Here is a 21,052-nt window from a genome sequence, read left to right as displayed (position 1 = left end):
TAGCCTAATCCCCCAACTCTGCACCTATCTCAGACTGCACTTGCTTTGAATTGTGTGTTAGTGGGTACTTACTTGCTCCCCTCTTAGGTTCATCTCTCCTCAATCCTTGAGCTGCTACAAGGTGTCAATAAGTAAGCAAAACAAAAAAATATGCAACTAAAACCTGAATGAAGATCACAAATATGAGGATGGGGGAGAGCAACAAAAATAATATGGGTGCATTTAGCCTGCACTATGTAAACTTATACTTTCCCATTCCTAACAGCTGTTTCTTACTGACCCAATTCTAGTTTCATACTTAAAAATATATTTTTTTTGTAATTTATAGTGTTGTAATTATCATTTCAAATTTGAATATAATCATTGCTAAAACCCACTAAACATACTAGAGCTTCCTTGGGAAATTCTTAAGTAACTGAAAACTTAGCCTCAGGAATTAGGGCCAAGCATCGACAGCAAACAGTTATTGAAGGCCACTAGAGCATTTTGCTTTTCTATGTGGTATTGATAATCTATATTTCCTATATTCAGGGAACTTGTAAACTGGTGAGAAATTTAGAAATATAGATATAGAAGGATTTTAATTAGGAAAGATTTGATTTCTAAAAGAGACTGGGACATTTAAATTTGTCTGCAATCATGCAGACTCAAAACTAGTCACTTGAAACAAAAAAAAGCATTGAGGAGGTTTAAATGAATCTGAAGAGAATACTTTGGATGTGCCTCAGTTCATCTCAATTTGTCCTTAAAGAACAATTAATTCCAAGTTTCCTGCAACTGCCATTTTAACTTCAAACATACACTTCATCAACATCTGCTTATTAAAATCCTATGGGGTGATATTCTACTCAAGCTTATTTTAGTCCACGATGTCAGTTCTTTTCTGAAATACATATCACTTCCTATCTTCAAAAGTCAACTTTGCACAGTCACATTACCCTCCTTTTCCAAAATGTGTCACAGCACATGCTGCATCTCAAATGGTTAAATTAAACCCTGTTTCCCATGTCAGACAGGAATAAGATAAGACAGTGCTCACTGGGGAAAAACATTACCCTCTTGAACCACAAGTGCAACTTCCATTGGTGTTTGTGGGGGCTGCACAAGCCCATGAAATGAATATAAGCCTTTCCATTTCCTGAGAAATTAGCTTTATTTTTACACAGAAATTCTACCTATAATCAAACATAGCAATCAATTCTTCAGTGCATTTTTTACACAAAAGAATTTTTTCAAAATAATATTTCATTATACTTTATTATGATTTTCAAAGATCTTATATAAATTAAAATCTAGGGTTATAAGCAAGATACCAATTAACATAAGAATCAATTTAATGGTGATTTAAATAGCTAACTGCTATAATTTTTGCATAATGAAGTGGCCTCTGGGCTTGAAGTCCTAATCATGTCTAATTAATTTAAAGGATGTTACTTTTTATTATCACTGAAATTTCTGACAGGTGATAAAACATTTAGGGTTGCCATCACAAACTTTTACATCAGCTATACTGTAGGTTGACAAGTCATAGATCATTCCTCTGAAATGACTATTTAGGAAAAAAACTCAACTACATTTTAAAAGTTATAACACAGAACTGCTTTTTTATCCATGAGAAGGAAAGCAAATCTATGAAAGAGTTGACATTTTATTTTCATAATCTCAATAGCTATAATCAACCCTCACAAGGAATAATGAATTTCAAAAATTAATCTTCATAACCTCTTGAATTTATATAGAACCTATAATGCCAGAACATCAATATCCTTTCCATTGTCAATACATTTTTAAAAAGGGGGGTATTTTAGCTTCCTTTGAGGCTAAAATGGCAAATAAATCTTAAATGCAAGTCGATTCTAAAGAGCCTGTAATTTCTTCAAATCAGAACATTATAATATCTATCATTAAAAACATTCTCAGAAAAGTAAAATCATGTAAAGAAAATTATTCTTCAGAGATTAAAGATTCTGTGGCTATATAGAAAAAGCAAGCCCAAAGCACTACTAGCAAAATAGATAAATCTAAAGCAGATACAGGTGTAACATGCAATTCAAGCAATGACAAACTCAAGCCAGAATGACCCCAGGATCTGTACTACAGGGCTGTTCTTTCAAACAGGAAGAAAAGAATTATTTTAGAAATCCACAGGAGAGATTTTATGTAAGATAATTATAGTCAGAAAACAGGGTGAGTGGTGAGTAGCTGTAATCTGAAGGTTACTCTGCTGAGCAGCATTTGTAGGAATGAGGATAAAAGCAGAAGAGAGGAGAGATGGTGGAAGCCTTACCTGGAGGTAGGCTGGCAAAGCAGTTAAGAATATGGGCAGTGGCTCTGGCTATGGGAACTCTTTGTGCCCCAGTTTCCTGCTCTGTAAAATGTGACTGATAGTAGCACCTCCCTCAGGAAGAGTTAGGAAGATTAAATGAGTTAATACCTGTAAAGTACTAAGGACAGTGCCAGGCACATAGGAAGTGCTTTATACAGGTACACTATTATTATATATCTTAAACTAACAAGAGTTAATACATTTATTATAGCCCAAGAATTGCTGGACCCTCAATTTGAAACCTGTAGTTGGAATATGCTCTAAAACTCCAGAGACCTCTTAATTTTGGAAAAAAAATGTGATCTACCTAAGATTTAAGCTAAGTCTATTCTGACACCTGAAAGACAGGGAAGCATTTTATGATGGTAGGAAACTAAAAACACCCTGGACTGGAAGCCAGAAGACCATGGATCTCTCACCTCTTGCTCTTGTAACCTTTAAGAGACACTAAAAGGAACAAGAACTTTTGAATCAGTCAGAGCAAAGTTTAGAGGCCATTTTCACCACTTCTGGTAGTTTGACCTTGGACAAGACCCTCCACCTTTTTGATGTTTAATTTCCTCATTCATAAAACAGGTATTATAATACCTAATCTACACAGCTTTTATGAACAAATGAAATAAATATATTAATGCTTGACAGAATGCCAGACATACCAAAATGAATTGTTCCTACCATTCCTCTTCCCTGTTCTGAGCCTCAGTTTTACAACCTGTAAAATAGAAAGTATCTGTATCCGTTGTAAAATAATATTAACACTGATGATTTTTCTAATTTCTCTAATATCTTTTCAAGACTTTTTAGTGCTACCCAAAGTTTTACAAAATTCTTGCCACGTTTTCATCCCCATAGGTTTTTCAAGGAATGTTTCCACGTAACCCACAAAGCATGCTTGAAACAGCAGACGCCAACTAAGTTTAGGTCATCCTAGGGTAGAAAACTCCAGAAAGCCAATTGTAAGGAAAAACAGTAGCAATCACAGAGGAAAATAATGAGGTCTTTTATACCTCCTTCAGATCAGAAGGCAATGTTTTCCTTCCTGAAAGAATGAAAGCCTACTTAAGCCCTCTTATTGCCACAGGAAATATTCCCTGGCAAGAACATTTAGAAGAGGAAGCCATGCAAGATATTCCCACCTGAATTCTTGCAGAGAAGGGATTTGTGAAACAGCAAGTGAAGGAGCAGTTTGAAACCAAAAAAATAACGGAATTATGTACTAGAAATCTGTTTCTGAGTAGTGTGTTGTCAATTGAGGTAAGGAGTTTCTCTGCACTGTTAGAATTGAACATTGAACAACTGCGTAAAAATCCAGGCAGTGAACTTAATGTTCTGTGATTAACAATGGGATAGTGTGCTCACTTCAGCAGCACATGTACTAAAATTGGAACGATACAGAGAAGATTAGCATGGCCCCTGCCGAAGGATGACACGCAAATTCGTGAAGGGTTCCATATTTTTCCGCACACTGTATGTCCCCCCATGGCCCACTGGGTGGACTGTGGGAGAGTGTGGGCTCTGGTGTGGACCATTGACTATGGGGTGCAGTGGTGCTCAGGGATGTATTCACCAAGTGCAATGAATGTCTCATGATGATGGAGGTGGTTGTTGTTATGGGTGGAGGAGTGGGGTGAGGAGGGTGGAGGGTATATGGGGACCTCATGTTTTTTGAATGTAAATTAAAAAAAATAAAGACAAAAGAAAACAACAACAAAACAATGGGATAGTGAATTTCTGACCTGAGGGCTTCATTAACCCCATTCCGGTCCCCTGGCAGACAGTTTTCCCTGACCAAGACGTCCTTTCTCCTGCTAACCCCCGACCTTGTTTAAAAATAATTCTCAGTACAACATCCCATGTAGTCACTACCATTCAACTGTATTTGTCAAGTCTATCAACTCCCCTATGATTGCATGGGCAGACCAGGAGGGATCAAATTGGGGATCCAAAATAGACAGTGGGCCCAAGTCTGGACCCACATTGCAGGGAATCTTTCTAGCTCTCCGCCCCATTAGGGTTCTCCATATCCGGGTTACCTCCCTAACATCCCCAGGGCTGTGGTGACTGTGGGGGCTGCACCTGGCACGATGCGGGTGCTCAGCAAAAGCAGAGAGTAGATGTTAAAATCAGGTCCAGGCTCATGGCTCCTGGCTACCATGGGTCACGTGGAAGAATTCCCTCCTAATCCCCCCAGGTGAGCCAGTGGACTATCAGCTGTGCTTTCAATCCATTGGTGCTGCCTCAATTTAGGTCTGCCATGTGTCCCATGTGTGCCATGTGTCCAAGTCTCCTAAATCCGTAGTTTTTAAATGTTGCTGCGTATCCAAGTTATCGAGGGAATTTTTAAAAATGCCAATGCCCAGGCCATAGCCCATACCAATGAAATCTGAAGCTCTGGGGGTAGGACACAGGCATGAGGTTTTTTTTAGTTTTCCAGGTGATTCTTATTATGAGGACACGTTTGCGAAAAAGTATACCAAATGGGTCTTTGTCTCTAATTTAGAATTCTTTTGATCCATGCTCCTCATTATCCAAGAATCATGAAACTCACCTGCAAAGTATCCTTTCAATGCTCCCCATTTGCTCCAGCAGTGTTTTCCAAGGCATGGACTTCAGACCAACTGAAACAGAATAACTTGGACAGCTTATTAAAATATAGGTTCCTGCCCACATACTAGATTTACTAAATCAGAGTAGAGGGATGAAGACAAGAATTTGCATTTTTAACCATCATGCCAGATGAGACTGATAATTCTTAAACTCTGACAGCAACTGCTTGTAGTCCTTGCCTACCTTTCCCTATTTTGTTGTACCTCCTTCATCTTCCTCTTTTCCCAATACCTGTGGTCTAGTAATTTCAAACTTGCCTCGCTACTTATTGCTCCCTCCACATGGAATATCGTTAGGCAAATCATTTCACTTCCCTGAGCCAGTTTCTCATCTGTAAAACGGGGATTATAATGTGCTTCTTTGGGGTTGTTTGAAGATTAATTGAAATAATATATTTGAAAGCATCTCTCTCTGGATCTGGTCCAAAGTAAATGCTTAATACCATTCATTCACTAATGTCAACCTTGTAAATTCTTAGTTTGAGGAGAGATGTGCTTAAATAATGCTAAAGAAATATAAGTTGTGGTGCCACTGCCTGAACTCAGGATGACAATCCTCCCACTATAGTAAGCATATTTGCAGTATGAAAAAGAACGTGGCGGGGGGAGGGGGGGGGCGTGGGGGAGAAATTGCCACACTCTTAGGATTTTACAGGCCACCCATCAAATGTACTAAAAAAATAATAATCCCTCAAAAAAATGGGTTGCCTGATCTCCTTAGCTCTAAGGCAGCTTATTCAAGAGTGAAGTTTTAAGAACTCTGAGTAAATAAATGCCCATATTAAACACGAGGTTAAATTCAGTCTCTGGCCTAAAGGTCCTTGCAATCTAAAGGAAACAGCGTACAAAGATGGACACATGCACAAGAAGGAATTTATAAATTATTTTAAAAGATTTATTATTTGCTCTCTATATCCAATATTCTTGAACGATTGTGAAAAAAATTGCAAAGGGAAATTTGCTTCTGGTCCCTATGCACCCCAAATATTTATGTAGTTCATCAATTTGTTACTGTGTCTATTATTTTATATGTACCAAAATAAATCACTGAGTTTCTTGTTAATAATGATGATGACAAGAGCTGACAGTGTTTGAGCATTTACTAGGTACTAGGTATTTAGCCAAGTGCTTGAATATGATATGTAATCCATAGAACATCACTCTGAGGTATATATTATCATCTACATTTTACAGATGAGAAAGGGGAAGCATAGATAAGCTATTTAACTTGTCTAATATCCCTCTGTTATCCCCTTTAGGGCAAGGATCCAAAGTAATGTCTCTTTAGTTCCAGAGTTCAAGCTCTTAACTACTGCAAAATCTGTATCACTTCTAGCAATATGGCTTAACTACCTTCTTTACAGCAAAACACTTTTAAGAATAGGCAACTACTAATCACCATGAGAAAATCTCTTCTTAACACATGGTGACCCATGTTTGCCAAAAGGCTATAGATCTGCCCATTAGTTTGGTTAGGTATAGTTACCAGCACGATTATGACTCTGACACTGGAAGAACCCCCAAGTCCCACAACAGTTCATCACATAGGCTGTTCAGAAGAAAGGAGTTCCCATTGTTCCTAGGGATGAATTCCTGCAATGAATTGAAATATTGCTTTGGAGATGCTCAAGGGTAGGATCAGTTGGAACTGGTAGAAGTATGGTTTTTCCCTTAAAAGTTGATAATCATATATATATATATATATAATAGGTTTACTTTATAGCAAAAATATGGAATTTTGCTTGTTTTTTCTTGCATTTTATTCTACTCTACTTTGAGAAAACTATCACCATAAAAATGACTCCAGGACTTTTTATTTTTTTCAAATACATTAATATTAAAAATTTGTTTACATAATATTTTTTTCAAGATAGTGTGCTGGGAAATACAAGGTGACTATGATATGGCATTTTAAGTAGCTTAAAATTTAGCAGAGAAATAAATTTTTATACAACTAGCCATGCATAATGTGGTGACTTCTCTGCTTATGCTTAGGATAATGTCCTATATTACAAGAAAGAGAACAATTCATTTTCCCCAGGGGAGGAATTTCCAAGTTTATGATAACAAAGGAATACTTTGTAGAAGAGATAAAATTTGATTTTCTTTTTAAAAGATCAATAGGCTCGTAGCTTGAAGAGGTAGAACAAAGCTTTTTCTGGAGAGGGAACAGAAGACATTAACTTTGTTCTGATGACCCAAGGGATAAAGCTGGAAACAATGGGTAGATGCCATAGAGTAACAGAAACTCAAAGACAAGTGGCAACACCATTCCAGCAGTCAGACAGAGGTTCAATGACTCACCACGTGGTAAGAATGCTGCAGGGAAGATTCAAATATTAGATGACTGCATGGACCAGATGAATTCATGGTATTTGCAAACCTGAGATTTATTACTAGATGCTACATAGTCCAGGGAACATGTAAAACTCACAAATTTCAAAGGATCCCCCAATTTCATGACGCATAGACTCATAATGTGACATAGTAAACTAAATTTGCAGATAGCTTTCCTAATGTACAACACTGTTAAATAACACATAAATTGTACTTTATTCCTGGACTCCTTATCATCCATTTTCTTAGGCAGAAGAACAGAAATACCAGCAGCCAAAAACCTGAGAATTCTTCAATTAAAACCAACTTATATCAAAATTAAAATGAAAGAAAAAACACAAAAAGAATTTTATAATTGCATTGTTGCTTCTTCCTATCTTATTCTTTAAATTTCTACCTGATTACTTTGCAGTTCACATGATATAAATGTACACATTTTTTCCTGCTTATGTAATATATTATAGCCATAAGAAGTCTTTAATTTTTTTTACTTAGTAAAATGCCTACTTTCTCTTATCATTTGGAAGCTCATCATAATAATTTTAAAAATCTAAATACTTTGTTTACTGTAGGGTTAATTACTGAGTACAATAAAAGTCACATCATGTTAGCAAAGTAAGGCTCTTGAATCAATGAGGTGATAATCTGGACTGATGCTAAAGAGCATGGAAAACAGGCAGTAATCTAGATGCTGCCACCCCCATCTCCCATTCTCTGTCAAAATATCAACCTCCATGCATAATTTTGACTATGAATTATAATCTTTAAATTGTTTTTGTAGAAGTCTATTTTAAATACACATGTATGTTACATTCATTTTTATTCATCTTTTCTTCCACTTGTCCTAGAACTCATAGTCCATGTGTTTATACTTTCTTGCCCAGCCAAATAGGAACAATTACATATTCATACTTTAGAAACAAGCATATTCATATATAAACATCAATCAGATTTTAAAATCAATAAAAATATATCCTGTTATATCTATAAACTATGTGTCTTCTTACATATTTTATTACAATTATGTTGCTTAGAATTTAATTCTCTCTTGTGTATCAGCAAGGATCCATGACCTTTCGCAGACTCAACTTGTTCCAATAAACCATAATAGTAATATTAATAATTCTACTTAGTATTATTTTATATTAAATTTCTTGCAATTTGGCCAGTAGTCATCCATTTAAGCTAGCAACTTTGTCCTTTTGGTACTACCCTGACATTTAAAAACAATTTTTGCTTCCATTCAGTTCTCTCAGCTCCTTTATGAGATCCCACTTAAATAATGATAAAGGTGTCAGAAGGGCAAGACTCCACAGGGAGAAAGAAATGAGAAAAGAGATGAGAGTGCCTATAAAATGTTTGAAGGTATGAAACAAATGGGCCCTAATTCACTTAGAAGGCAGAGGAAGCTAAATCTGTATTTGTGGAGGAGTGTGGTGGTGATGAGAGTTACGAAATAAATTATGCATACCCTAGATCCCTGAAAAACACTGGATTTGGAGACATATTTTATTTTTGTACAAAAGATGTAGGTGAGATTAAGAGGCATGTTGGGAGGACTTCCGGGAAGACAGTGGACTAGAAAGACATGGGGATCTCTTCTCTCCCAGAAAAATAGCTAAAGAACAGGCAGAAGCAGCTGGAAAAAATTTCTTCTAGGGAGCAGATGTGGCTTAGACCATTGGGCACTCACCTCTCATGTGAAAGGTCTCGGGTTTAGTTTCTAGTGCCTCCTGGAAAAAGCAAACAAACAATAAGCAGACAGACAAGAGAACCATGGGGGAGGGGGGTGGGAAGAGGGGGAGGTGATGCATAAAAATGAATGAATGAATGAATAAATCTTTTAAAATTTTTTTCTAGGGTTTTGGAAACCAGGGAAGGCTGGACACTGCCCAGAAGAGAGAAGGACAAAGGAAAATAATCACAACAGCAAAACTGTGAGGTAAAAGATGTAGCTGCAATTGCCAGCATCCTTTCCCACAATAGATACTTTGATTATCAGGCCTCTGGGTCTGTGGTTACAAAGGGGGACCTAGGAACCCACCTCCCCAGCAAAGGGGAGAGAGGGACATAGCCTAAGGCTCTGGATCAGCTTGTGGATCAGTTTTTTTTTTTTCAATTCCTTTTTTTTTCCCTTTTCTTGAAGTATATCATCCATACATGAACACACAAAAACAATAAGTATATAGTAAAGATTGTAAACTTACAAAATAAACATACATAACATCATACAGGGGTCTCATACATTACCCCTCCACCAACTATTTGCATTGGTGTGAAACATTTGTTACAAACTATGCTAGAGCATTGTCAAAATATTACTGCCAACTATATTCCTTATCTTACATTTGGTGTATTTTTCCCCCAACCCATACTATTTTTTAAAATATATTTTTGTTACAGATATTGTGAACTTGCAAAACAATCATACAGATGTGTAGATTTCCCATACAACTCCACACACTGGTGGAACATTTGTTACAGATTATGAGATATCATCAGACTGTTACCACCAATCATGGCCCATAGCATACATTTGGCATACTTTTTCCATACACCTCCATTATCAACACAGTATAGCTTGACATTAATGCAAGAATATTATAGTATTGCTGTTAACCACAGTCTATAGGTCACAACATTTGTAGTTTTCCCATGTTTCTCCATATTCCTGTCATCTTGCAATAGTGATGTACATCTGCTCTAGCTCACAGAAGGACTCTCTTGCATTTGTACCATTAACCACAATTTTCAACCACCTCTGGGTTCATTGTGTTATTCAGTCCCTAGAATATTCTTTAGCTTTTTTCCTATTGACATTTACTTCCCCAGACTACATTTTTCAGTCATAATCTCATTTATAAACCAGTTGTTACTCACTGTAATGTGTTGCTATCAACTCTATCCATCTTCACACTTTACAGTCAAGTTAATTAAAAATTCTACGAACATTAAACATCCATAGTTCTTCTCAACCCTCCTCTTATCTCCTTATAACCTATACTCTAGGTTTTAATTCCATGTGTTTATTATTTGTATTTAGTTTATATTAATGAGACCATGTGATATTTGTCCTTTTGTATCTGGCTTACTTTGCTTAGTATAAGGTCTTCAAGACTCATCCATGTTATCACATATGTCCCAATTTAATTTCTTCTTATTGTAGCATAGTATTCCATCATACATATATACCACATTTTGTTTATCCATTCATTGGTGGATGAACACTTGGGTTGTTTCCATCTTTTGGCAAATGTGAACAACGCCACTATGAACATTGGTGTGCAGATGTCTGTTCGTGTAATAGTTTTTAGTTCTTCTGGATATATTCCTAAGAGAGGAATTGCTGGATCATATGGCAGTTCTATATTTAGCTACCTGAGGAACCACTAAACTGTCTTCCACAGGGGCTGCACCATTTTACACTCCCTCCAACAGTGAAGGAGTGTCCTATTTCTCCTCATCCCCTCCAGCACTTATTGTTGTCTGTTTTTTTTAATAATGGCTAGTCTATGTGGTGTTAGATGATATCTCATTGTTGTTTCAATTTGCATTTCCCTAATAGCTAGTGATATGGAACATTGGAATATTTTTTTATGTGCTTTTTGGCCATTTGTATTTCCTCTTTGGAGAAATGTCTATTTAAATTTTTTGCCCATTTTTTAATTGGATTGCTTGCTCTTTTATTTTTGAGTTGTATGATCTCTTTATATAGAATGGAATTCAGACCCTTATCAGATAAGTGGTTTCCAAATATTTTCTCCCATCAACTGGGCTGCCTTTCCACCTTCTTGATGAAGTCCTTTGAATCACAGAAATGTTTAAGTTTGAGGAGGTCCCATTTATCCATGTTATCTTTTATTGCCTGTGCTTTTGGTGTAAGGTTTAAGACTCCACCACCTACTACCAGGTCTTGCAGATGTTCCCCTACATTTTCTTCTAGGAGCTTTATTGTACTTCCTTTTATATTTAGGTCTTTTATCCATTTGAGTTAATTTTTGTATAAGGTATGAGGTAGGGGTCTTTTTTCTTTTGGCTATGGATATCCAGTTCTCCCAACACCATTTACTGAATAAACTGTTCTGCCCCAACTGGAGGTCTTGACAGGCTTGTCAAAAATCACTTGGCCATAGATGTGAGGGTCTATTTCTGAACCATCAGATTGGTTCCATTGGTCTATGTGTCTATCTTTATGCCAATACCATGCTGTTTTTACCACTGTAGACAGGTAATATGATTTAACATCTGGGAGAGAGAGTTCTCCAACCTCACTTTTCCTTTTTAAGATGTTTCTGGCTATTTGGGGCCTCTTACCCTTCCAGATAAATTTGATAATTGAGCTTTCCATTTGCTTAAAAAATGCTGGTGGAATTTTAATTGAGATTCCAATGAATCTGTATATCAATTTGGGTAGAATTCACATCTTAATGATATTTAGTATTCCAATACATGAGCATGGAATGTTCTTCCAATAGTTTAGGTCTTTTTTGATTTTTTTAGCAATGCATTATAGTTTTCTGAATACAAGTGGTTTGCATCCTTGGTTAAGTTTATTCCTAAATATTTGATTCTTTTAGTTGCTATTGTAAATTAAATTTTTTTCTGGACTTCTTCCTCAGATTGTGAATTATTTGTGTATAGAAACATCACTGATTTTTGCATATTGATCTTGTATCCTGACACTCTATTGAAATCATTTATTAGCTCTAGCATCTTTGTTGTAGATTTTTCAGAATTTTCTAGATATACAATCATATCATCTGCGAATAGTGAAAGTTTTAATTCTTCCTTTCCAATTTGGATGCGTTTTATTTCTTTTTCTTGCCTGATTGCTCTAGTTAGAACCTCTTGCACTATATTGAACAACAGTGGTGACAGTGGGTATCCTTGTCTTGTCCCTGACCTCAACGGGAAAGCTTTTTTTTTTTCTCCCACCATTGAGTATAATGTTAGCTGTGGGTTTTTCTTATATGGCCTTTAACATGTTGAGAAAATTTCCTTCAATTCCTATTTTTTGTAGTATTTTTATCAAGAAAGGACACTGTATTTTGTCAAATGCCTTTTCTGCATAAATTGATAAGATCATGTGATTTTTATTCTTTGATTTATTAAGGTGGTGTATTATGCTGATTGATCTTCTTGTGTTGAACCAGACTTCCATGCCTGGTATAAAACCCACTTGATAATGATGGATAATTATTTTAATGTGTTCTTGGATTCAATTGGCAAGTATTTCATTGAGGATTTTTACATCTATATTCATTAGAGAAATGGGTCTGTAATTTTCTTTCTTTTTTTTTTTTTGTAATATCTTTATCTGGCTTTGGTATTAGGTAATATTGGCTTCATAGAATGTGTTTGTTAGCATTCCTTCTTGTTGAATTTTTTGGAACAGCTTGAATAAGATTGGTATTAAATCTTCTTTGAATGCTTGGTAGAACTCACATGTGAAACCATCTGGTCCTGGGTTTTTCATTTTGGGGAGCTGTTTGATGACTGTTTCAATTTCTTTACTTGTGATTGTTGAGGTCTTCTATTTCTTCTAGTGTCAGTGTAGGTTATTTGTACATCCCTAGGAATTTTTTCACTTCATCTACATTGTCTAGTTTTTTAGCATAAAGTTGTACATAGTATCCTATTATGATCTCCCTTATTTCTGTGGGGTCAGTTGTAAGGTTTCCTTTTTCATTTTTTATTTCATTTATTTGCATCTTCTCTCTTTTTCTCTTAGTCAATCTAGCTAAGGGTTTGTCAATTTTGTTGATCTTCTCAAAGAACCAACTTTTGGTTTTGTTAATTTTCTCTATTGTTTTTTTTTTTTTGTTCTCAATTTCATTTATTTCTGCTCTGATCTTTGTTATTTCATTCCTTCTACTTGCTTTAGGATTAGTTTGCTTTTCTTTTTCTAGTTACTCCAGCTGTGTAGTTAGGTCATTGATTTTAACTCTTTCTTCTTTTTTAATGTAAGCATGGAGGGCTACAAATTTTCCTCTCAACACTGCCTTCGCAGCATCCCATAGGTTCTGATATGTTGTATTCTCATTGTCATTTGTCTTGAGATATTTACTGATTTCTCTTGAAATTTCTTCTTTAACCCACTGATTATTTAAGATTGTGTTGTTTAATCTCCATATATTCGTGAATTTTCCCTTTATTTGCCACTTGTTAATTTTCAGCTCTACTCCATTATGATCAGAGAAAGTGCTTTGTATAATTTCGATTTTGTTAAATTTACTGAAATCTGCTTTGTGTCCCAACATATGGTCTATCCTGAGAAATATCCATGAGCACTTGAAAAGTATATACATCCTGCTGTTTTGGGGTGCAATGTGCTGTATGTGTCTATTAGGTTTAGTCCATTTATCATATTATTCAAGCTCTCTGTTTCTTTATTGATCTTCTGCCCAGATGTACTAGCCAATGCTGAAAGTGGTGTATTGAAATCTCAAACTATTATTGTAGAGATGTCTATTTCTCCCTTCAGTTTTGCCAGTGCTTGCCTCATGTATTTTGGGGCATCCTGGTTAGGTGCATATATATTTATGATTGTTACTTCTTCCTGGTGAATCATCCATTTTATTAATATGTAATGTCCTTCCTTGTCTCTAGTAACAGTTTTGCTTTTAAAGTCTGTATCATCTGATATAAGTATAGCTACCCCAGCTTATTTTCTGGTTACTGCATGTGTGGAATATCTTTTTCCAGCCTTTCACATGCAATTTATTGGTATCCTTGGGTCTAAGGTGAGTCTCTTGCAAACAACATATAGATGCCTTATATTTTCTTACTCATTCTGCCTGTTTGTGTCTTTTGATTGTGGAGTTTAATTCATTAACATTCAATGTTATTACTGTAAAGGCAGTTCTTATTTCATCCATTTTGATCTTTGCATTTTGTCTGTCATTTTATATTTGACACTTTTAGTTACTGTTACTGATACAGTTGTCATTTCTAGACTCTCTTCCAGGCCTCTCTCTCCTGTCTTTTCTTTTCAGGTTGTAACACTCCCTTTAGTATTTCTTGCAAAGTTGGTCTTTTTGTTATAAACTATCTCAGTTTTTGTTTATCTGTAAATATTCTAATCTCACCCTCATTAAAAAAGTAATCTTGCTGGGCATAAAATCCTTGGCTGGCAGTTTTTCTCCTGCAGTATCCTAAATATATCCATGGTTTCTGAAAAGAAATCAGCACCTAAATATATCCATGGTTTCTGAAAAGAAATCTTATTGGGTATCCCTTATATGTTATGCATTGCTTTTCTCTTGCTGCTCTCAGAATTCTGTCTCTGGCATTTGACATTCTGATTAATATGTGTTTCAGAATTGGTCTATTTGGATTTATTCAGATGGGACTACATTGTGTTTCTTGGACATGGATATCTATGTCCTTCAATAGGGTTGGGAAATTTTCCACCATCATTTCTTCAAATATTCTTTCTGCATCTTTTCACTTCTCTTCTCCTTTTGAGACACCCATGACACATATGTTTGCACATCTCTTGCTGTCATTTAGTTCCCTGAGACCCTGTTCAATTTTTTCCATTCTTTTCTTCATCTGTTCTTTTGTTTGTTCCCTTTCAGAAGCTGTGTCTTTGAACTCGCTGATCCTTTCTTCTGCTTCCTCAAATCTACTGTTATATGCCTCCAGTGTATTTTTAATTTCATTTATTGCACCTTTCATTCCCACAAGGTCTGCTATTTTTCAATTTATGCTTTCAAATTCTTCTTTATGCCCATCCAATGCCCTTATTAATATCCTTAATCTCTTTAGCCATCCAAGTGAAATTATTAAGGAGATTTGTTTGAAAATCTAAGATTAGTTGTCTCAACTCTTTTATGTCATCTGCAGGTTTATCTTGTTCCTTTAATTGGGTTATCTCTTCCTGTTTCTTGGTATGGATTGTAATTTTTTGTCGGTGTTTCTGCATCTGGCTTGCTAGATGTATTTATTCTGGGTGTAGTTTCTCCCTTAGTTTAGAATTTCTTACCTTTTCTCCCTTGCTGGTTGTGTAGTAGGAGCCAAGGATGTAGTTGGTGCTGTAAGCTATGGTGGCTGAAGCTACCCATGTTGCCCCAGGAATTGATGAATTTTCTCCCACCTTTCTCCTCTGTCAGGGGTAGGGACAGAGCTGTAGCCATGTATAATAATCCCAGTTGGGCACAAGACTCTGTAGTCATCCAGAGATACTGATAAAGCTTCACACCCTTTTCTCCCCTAGCTTAGGCAGGGATGGAGCTATAGTTCTGGTCAGCAATCTATGCTGTGTGGGTCCAAAATGACCACAGTTGCTCAGTAAACTGATGTATCACCAGACCCTCTCCCTACAGGAATGGGAATGGACCTTCTGGAGAGCCCAACAATCTAATCTCTGTGGACCAAATATGCCTGCAATTGTCCTGAGGCGCTTAGGGAGTACTGTCCCTTCTGCACTTTAGGGTGTAGGAACAAAACCACAAATGCTCAACAGTTCAATCCTGTAGGCTGAAAGTACCCACCATTGCCAGGAGAGGTTCAGGAAGCACCAGCTCCCTCCTATCCTATTGGGTGGCAGGGGTGGTTCTATGGGTGCTCAACAGTTCAGTCCCTTTAGGCCAAGAATACCTGCCATTGCCTGGAGAGGTTGAGGAAACACCAGCCCCCTTCTATCCTCTTAAGGCATGGGGTTGGATCCACAGTCACCCAACAGTTCAGTCCCTGTTGGCTGAAAGTACCCACCATTGTCCAGAGAGGCTGTGGAGACACCACAACCCTCCTATCCTATTGGGGAGAGGGGTGGATTCTTAGGCATCCAATAGTCCAGTCCATGCAGGCTGAAGATCTGCTGTTGCCCAAAAAGGCTGTGGAGAGACCAGCCCCCTTCTTTCCTACTGGGGGATGAGGGTGCATCTACAAGTACCCACAAGACCAGGCTGTGTGGGCCAAAAGCATCTGCAGTTACCCAAAGAGGCTGGGCAAACACAGTCCGTCTCTTGTTCTATTGGGGATGGAGGTGGAGCCACAGGTGCTCAACAGTCAGACTTGTGCAGCCCTGAGAGATTGTTGCCCTGAGAGATTGAGACAACACCAGCCCCCTCCTATCCTTTGGGGGGACAGAGGTGGAGATGGGCTCAAAGGCACTCAATAAATCTGTGTGGGCTGAAAACTCCTGCCATTGCCCAGAGAGACTGAGGATACCTAGCTCCTCTCCTATTCTCTTGGGGTGCGGGGATGCAGCCCCACGTGTCTGACTATTCAGCCTCTGCCAGCAGAGAGCACTTGCTGTTGCCTGGAGAGCCTGGGGCAGGTCCCACCAGCTACCTCTCTGCTGGAGGTAGGGCTGGAGCCTAGGCTGCAGTCCAAACTTGGTGGAAAGAAGCCTGTCCCTAACTTCACTGGATTTCAGTGAGGCAGGCTCCCCCTCATGCCAGGGGCAGAGTCAAGATGGCAACTACTAGACTCTTTCCCACTTTGACAGGCTCAGACCCTAGCTGACTCTAAAATTATACTTTAGCCAGCTGAGTCCACTAATCAGTAGCTGAGGTCAGTGGACATCTGTCTCTTCCTCCACCATTTATGGGAAATGGAGCTTTTAACTCCAGCCACAGAATAGCTCCTTAGGCAGCTTGTGCCCTTAGAATAGGATGGGCACCAGCCTCTGCAGCATGGCTAGCAGCTTCCCAGAAAGGTGGTGCAGGCCCCCCAGCTTCCTCCCTGCCAGAGGTGGGACTGGAGTTTAGGCTAGACCTGCAAACCAACCTGAGTGGAAAGAAGCTGGTCCTTACAAGCACTGATATTCAGTCAGCACTGCTTCCCATAATGGTGGCCACCAGCTTCCCTCTGACCTTGACAGTCTCAAAGTTCAGTTGTTCCTAGGATTCTACTTCAGACCGCTGAATCCACTAATCAGTACCTGAAGTCAGTGGCACACTGTGTTTTCCTCCCGTTTTTATTGGGGGAGATGGAACTTCAACTCCAACCATGGAATAGCTCCTGAGGTGGCTTGCACGCCATGTGCACTGACCTCCATGGCATGGAGTGCTCTACTCATGATTCCTCTGTGCAGATGGGTAGGCTCCTCCTTCCACACTGTCAAGGATGATATTGCAGGATACTCATCTGGTCTCCTGGGTCCTCCAAAAGGTGCTTTAGGTAGCTCTTGGTGACCACCAACTGCCCTGTTTCAGTAGCTCCTTACTCTGATGCCATCTTGGCTCCATCTTGTGGATCAGTTTTTAATCCACAGATTTGGTCTGTGTGTCCCATAAGCCCCTCCATGATGGGCAGGACCATGCCTAGGAAAAGAGAAGGGGCTGCCAGGAAAGGTTAAAAAACTGCCTCTGAGAAAGTTGAATTATGAGGCTCTAGCCTCCAGGCAGGATCCTCTATCACATCCATCCACTCCATGTTGCAGCAAACACACTCTAACCTGGCATTAAACTGAGAGGACTGCCAAAGAGTGCTATCTGCTGGCAGACCAAGGAAGTACACATGAGAAAATTAAAAGTAAATAGGTAAAAGTGACTTTTTCCAGTCTTTACAGCCTTTCATTCCAAGGCCTAAGGAAGTGTGTCTGCAACCCACTACTGGGTCCAGGGCCCAGATATGAGCAACCAGCAGGAACAATCCTAAAGACCCAGTACAAGTTGAACCAAGAATCAAAGAACAGCAGTAACACACAGTCTTCTGCCACTAAATCCTGGTGAAAGAGAGAAAAATTGAGCATCTGAGTAAACTCACCACCCTAATCAGGTGCCTAGACGTCATAAAAAAATTACAAGCCATACTAAGAAAATGGAAGAAATGACCCAGAAAAGGAATATATCAAAGCCCCAGAAAAGATGCAGGATTTGAGACAACTAATCAACAAGATGCACACAAATTTCCAAAATCAAATTAACGAGTTGAAAGACACGATGGTAAAAGAGATAAAGGACATCAAGGAGATATTGAGTTAGCACAAAGAATTTGAAAATCTGAATAGAAAAGTAACAGAGCTCAGGGGAATTCTGATCTCATGACAGATATGATAAAAATGCATTAGAGTCATACAACAACAGACTCAAAATGATAAAAGAAAGAGTAAGTGATATCAAAGACAGAACAGCTGAAATTGAGGAGAGAAAAGAATGGAGAAAATTGAGCAGGGGCTAAGGGAGTTGAATGATAATACAAAACACAAGATATATGATTTGGGAGTTACAGAAGGAGAATAGAAGGGAAAAGGGACAGAAAGAGTATTTGAGGAAATAATAGCTAAAAATTTCCAAACTCTCTCTCCTGGAAGAAATAAACTTAGATATCCAAGAAGCACAAGCATACCCCAATCAGAATAAATCCAAATAGTCCCATTCTAAGACACATACTACTCAGAATGTCAAATGTCAAAGATAAAGAGAAAATTATGAGAGCAGCAAAGGAGAAGCAAACCATCACATGCAAAAGGTACAGAATAAGACTTAGTGCAAATTTCTCATTAGAAACCATGGAGGTGAGAAGATAGTGGTGTGATACAATTAGGATACTGAAAGAGAAAAACTGCCAGCCAAGAATTCTTTATCCAGCAAAACTGACCTTTAAATATGAAGGTGAGTTTAAAACACTCGCAAACAAACAGAAACTGAGAGAGTTCATAAAAAAGAATTCACCTTTGCAGGAAATATTAAAGGAAGCCTTAGAACCTGAAAGAAAAAGACAGGAGAGAGAGGCTTGGAGGAGAGTATAGAAGACATAACAACAGGATAGTTAAAAGAGTAATAAGACAGATGAAAATAAGATATGACATATGAAAACCAAAGAATAAAATCATGGAAGTAAAAAATGTATTTACAGTAATATCATTGAATGTGAATGGATTAAACACTTCAGTCAAAAGATATAGGCTGACAGAATGGATAAAAAACATGAGCCATCCATGTGCTATCTACGAGAGACCCACCTTAGACCCAGAGATACAAACCAGTTGAAAATGAAAGGCTAAAAAAAGATATTCCACACAAACTGTAGCCAAAAACAAAACACAACAAGAACAACAACAAAACAGGGATAGCTATACTGATATCAAACAAAAGTGAATTTAAATGCAATAAAGTTATAAGTTAGAGAAGGCCATTACATATTAGTAAAAGGAACAACCCACCAGGAAGGAATGGCATTAATAAATATCTATGGACCTAATCAGGGTGCTCCCCCAAAATCTCTGACAAAACTGGAAGGAGAAATAGAAGTCTCTACAATAATCACTGGAGACTTCAACACATGACTCACATTATTAGAAAGAACAACTAGACAGAAGATTAACAAGGCAACAGGGAACTTGAACAATATGATAAACAAATTAGACCTAACAGACATATACAGAACATTGCACCCAAACTCAATGGGTTATATATTCTTCTCAAGTGTTCATGGATCTTTCTCCAGGATAGACCACAGGAAAGTCACAATGCAAGTCTCAATAAATATAAAAAGACTGAAATTATACAAAGCACCTGCTCAGATCATAATGGGATAAAACGGGAAATCAATAATAGACAGGAAAGAGGTAAATTCACAAACATGTGGAGACTAAACAATGAACTCCTGAATAATCAGTGGGTGAAAGAGGAAATTTTAAGTGAAATTAGTAAATATATTGAGATGAATGAAAACAAGAACACAACTTATCAAAACTTATGGGATACAGTGAAGGCAGTCCTGAGAGGGAAATTTATAACCTTAAATGCCTATATTAAAATTAAGAGAGAACTAAAATCAAAGATCTAACTGAATAACTGGAAAAGCTAGATAAAGGACAGCAAACCACTCTCAAAGCAAGAAAAAAAAATTGAGCAAAATGAATAAAATTGAGAACAACAAAAACAACAACAACAAAAATGCAATAGAGAGAAAAAAATAAAAGCTAGTTCTTGGAGGAGATCAATAAAATTGGCAAACCTCTAGCCAGACTAACAAAGGAAAAAAGAGAGTAGATGCAAATAAATAAAATAACAAATGAAACAGATGAATTTATAACTCACCCCACAGAAATAAAAAGGATCATAAGAGGATATTATGAGAACCTGTATTCCAACAAACTAGATAACCTGGATGAAACAGACAAATCCCTAGAAATGCACAAACAACCTACACTGACAATACAAGAAATACAAGAACTTAACAAATCAATCACATTTAAAGAGATAAAACCAGTCATCAAAAATCTCCCAGTGAAGAAAAGTTCAGTACCAGATAGCTTCACAGGTGAATTCTACCAAGCATGTCAAGAAGAGAGGGAAGAAGAGATATGATGTGGGGGCATTTTGGGAACTTTGAGTTGTCCTAAATGATATTGCAGGGTCAGATGCTGGATGTATATATCCTCCCATAACCCACTGAATGTACTAGAGGAGAGTGTGAACTACAGTGTAAACTATTATCTATGTGGTGCAGCAGTGTCCAAAATGGGTTCACTGAGTGTGATGAGTGTGCCACAATGATGGAGGAGGTTGTTGGTGTGGGAGTAGTGGGGAGGGGGGTATTATATGAGAACCTCTTATGTTTTTTGATGTAACATTTTTTTTGTGATGTATATATCTTCAAAAAATACAATTTACAAAAATGATGGGGTTGGGGTTGGGGAGTGGGGTATATGGGAACTTCTTATGTTTTTTATGTTTTTTTTTATGTTCTTTAATGTAACATTCTTTGTGATCTATTAACTTTAATAAAAAAGGTGTAAAAAAAAAAAAAAGAAGCTACACCAATCCTGTTTAACTTTTCAAAAAAATTTAAGTGGAGAAAAAAATTAACCAACACATTTTATGAA

At 37.5% G+C, this 21,052-nt stretch overlaps 1 non-coding gene across 1 annotated transcript; it reads left to right on the top strand.

Moving 5' to 3' along the window:
• The first annotated feature begins 3,677 nt into the window (after positions 1 to 3,677).
• On the top strand, positions 3,678 to 3,784 carry LOC111763922 (U6 spliceosomal RNA). The gene has a single exon (XR_002796648.2). It is a non-coding gene; the product is annotated as a U6 spliceosomal RNA (small nuclear RNA).
• Positions 3,785 to 21,052: the final 17,268 nt, after the last annotated feature.

The sequence above is a fragment of the Dasypus novemcinctus genome, chromosome 14 (assembly GCF_030445035.2).
Source record: "Dasypus novemcinctus isolate mDasNov1 chromosome 14, mDasNov1.1.hap2, whole genome shotgun sequence".
In the NCBI taxonomy this organism is placed as follows: Eukaryota; Metazoa; Chordata; class Mammalia; order Cingulata; family Dasypodidae; genus Dasypus; species Dasypus novemcinctus.
This window is presented reverse-complemented; position numbering and strand designations above follow the sequence as displayed.